Source organism: Schistocerca gregaria, chromosome 3 (genome assembly GCF_023897955.1).
Source record: "Schistocerca gregaria isolate iqSchGreg1 chromosome 3, iqSchGreg1.2, whole genome shotgun sequence".
Lineage (NCBI taxonomy): Eukaryota > Metazoa > Arthropoda > Insecta > Orthoptera > Acrididae > Schistocerca > Schistocerca gregaria.
In genome coordinates, this window is record NC_064922.1 from 583567552 (window position 1) to 583570655 (window position 3104).

General features: G+C 53.1%; 1 non-coding gene across 1 annotated transcript in view; it reads left to right on the forward strand.

The window, feature by feature from the left end:
- Positions 1–2463: 2463 nt before the first annotated feature.
- The window catches only part of LOC126357248 (small subunit ribosomal RNA), a 1894-nt gene continuing 1253 nt past the window's right edge, over positions 2464–3104 (forward strand). The window contains exon 1 of the ribosomal RNA XR_007566195.1: positions 2464–3104. This exon is cut by the window's right edge and continues 1253 nt beyond it. This is a non-coding gene — a ribosomal RNA (small subunit ribosomal RNA).

Consider the following 3104-nt stretch of genomic DNA (forward strand, 5'->3'; position numbering starts at 1 on the left):
CCTGCGGTGGCAACGCTGGGGCAGAGTCGATACTCGCCCACTGGTGGAAGGTAAGCATTCTGCTGTAAATCAGTACATTACTAATATTTCAGTCGTCTCACGTCCCTCCTTAGTAAATGATGCAGGGCCACATAGATAGATGATACATGAGAATGTTCCTATACATACTGTAAACTGGGGAGGACAATGTGAACTGCACTCGACCCAGACACCCTATCACACAGTACACTCTGTCTGTAACAGACACAGCTAAAACACCAAAGCACTAGTGTTGAACAACATCCATTTCATCCTCATTGCCACAGAACACTATCCAAACTACGACAACAGGAACGTGACGTCCACTAATAAGACAGAATGTTTCACATCACCCACAAACAACGCTGCTCAAATCACCAGCAACACCCACAGTGGTCCACCCAGTATCACCACAATACACAACTCTACAACACAACACAAAAGGTTTAAGGAATGAAATACACTTTGACCACACCCCTGGTAAACGCATCGAACCAACCCACCACCTGACACCAGCAAAACGTACATCCTGACTTGACACATCTCTCGCAACCTAACCCACGTTGGCCCTTAACCTAACCCACGTTGGCCCTTAACCTAACCCAAGTTGGCCCCTCTTAACCTAACTTACGTCGCACCTTAACCTAACTTACGTATCACCTTAACCTAATGTACGTCGCACCTTAACCTAACTTATGTTGCATCATAATGTGCACTGTAATTGTCACATGTAACGTTATAGGAATGTAAACGTCTTTCGAGTGTTGCGTACTTTCTACACATTCCCGCTAACCACTGGAAGGTGTACCGCTACAGGACGAATATCGCCCTCCCCTCCTGCCCTCCCAAGCTGGTCGGTCAGGAGTTTGCTTGTTAAATGAGCCTTGCAGCTGTTCAGTTGCATTCGGATGTCGATGCAGTCAGTGTACGTTGTGGTATGGCCTGTGTGGACTGTCCGCTGATGTCGTACGCGTAGCCCACACTGATCATCCGTTGTTACTTACCGAGTGACATAATGTGGCACATGCGTGACCGTACACCGGCTGCGCCCAACAATGGCGAATCATAAGGTCCATATGTTGTGCACGATGCTACTTGTCTCGTCTCCCCATTACAGCGAGATTGCACTGTTGTACGCCGTAGAGACATGTGGTAGGTACGGACGAAAGCATTGCATGTCGTCCCCCTGCTGGGGATCAGCGTGAGCCATCTGTTGATGTAGCGACGCGTGTTTTCCGATTTAGTCGTATTGCCTCACACAACATGATACCATGGTGGACCGCGTTCCACATCTGCGACATGCTACAGAGGCCGGTTGACAGTCGGCCGCGCAAGGGACATCGCACACGTGCGCGGACCATCTTCCGCGTGTTCTCTCGTGTACATGCCACAGTGTGTATGTCGGCTGATGTAGCGTGATGTGACACATAACATGCAGGCATGCAAGAATCGTAGAATTCGCAAATGTAGATTGACATATACGTTTGCTGCCAAAGATCCGCAAATGAACTGGAAATCAGTTGTTGAGCGGTTGTTCACACTGCAGGTGCATCGGTGATAGGGACGATTGGTACATCTATGAACCGGTTGTTTCGGCGGTACCCGCCATACCCCCGAACCTAAGTTGGCCATGTGGGTATGAAGCGATACGAGGCTGTGGCTTGGTGGGACTGTCCCTGGCCGGTGAGGGGTGGCCGCCCGGCGTGCTGGCTGCGCGCTGCGTGAGCGCACGCAGAACTGCCGGCTGGTGGGGGGCGCCCAGTGGCAGGAGCGCCGGCCGACGGGCCCGGCAGGCGTCCCAGCTACACGCCGGTGCACACTGCGCGCGGCGCCAGGCGGCCAAAGTGGGTTCTGCCGAGCCCGGTGCGAAGCGCGGTGGACATCTGCAGTGTGCTGGTCCGATTGCGGACTGTGAGCGTTGAGGATGAGCCGCCGCCCGGCACTCGGCGTCGCGACGCCGTCTGCTGCTCGGTCGCCCCCAGCGGTTCTCACAGGTGGTTTGTATCGCAGCTCTGATGACTTGTTGGCATGTGCGCTGTGCTGGGAGAGTTCGCTTCTGCACCCAAGTAGAGCTTTGCCCTTCTGTGGCGCTGGCGTTGGAGCTGCCGGTCACCGTAGGTGGCGCGTGTTGTCCCCCACCGGCAATGCCATGACAGCACGCTCCCGGGCCTCTGTCGGCAGCGGCAAGCTCAGTTGGGAGCACGGGTGTTAGAACTGAAAGCGTCTACTCGCTTAACTCCGGGCGATTGCGCCTCTCTCGAACCCGACCAATTACGTAGGACGGCGCTGGGCGCCGCCGGGACCTGAGAGTGTTTCGAGGTGTATCGTGCAGGGGAGCTCAGCCTCCTGTTGTTTGCAGAATAATTGAGCAGACGCTTGCGTGTTCGCGCGGACCTTCGGGACACACTCCCAGGCGGCCGGCTGCTCAGCTCTAGTTGACGCAGCTCCCTGGTTGATCCTGCCAATAGTCATATGCTTGTCTCAAAGATTAAGCCATGCATGTCTCAGTACAAGCCGCATTAAGGTGAAACTGCGAATGGCTCATTAAATCAGTTATGGTTCCTTATATCATACCCACGTTACTTGGTTAACTGTGGTAATTCTAGAGCTAATACATGCAAACAGAGTCCCGACCAGAGAGGGAAGGTACGCTTTTATTAGATCAAAACCAATCGGATTGGCTCGTCCGGTCCGTTTGCCTTGGTGACTCTGAATAACTTTGGGCTGATCGCACGGTCCTCGTAGCGGAGACGCATCTTTCAAATGTCTGCCTTATCAACTGTCGATGGTAGGTTCTGCGCCTACCATGGTTGTAACGGGTAACGGGGAATCAGGGTTCGATTCCGGAGAGGGAGTCTGAGAAACGGCTACCACATCCAAGGAAGGCAGCAGGCGCACAAATTACACACTCCCGGCATTGGGAGGTAGTGACGAAAAATAATGATACGGGACTCATCCGATGCCCCGTAATCGGAATGAGTACACTTTAAATCCTTTAACGAGTATCTATTGGAGGGCAAGTCTGGTGCAAGCAGCCGCGGTAATTCCAGCTCCAATAGCGTATATTAAAACTGTTGCGGTTAAAA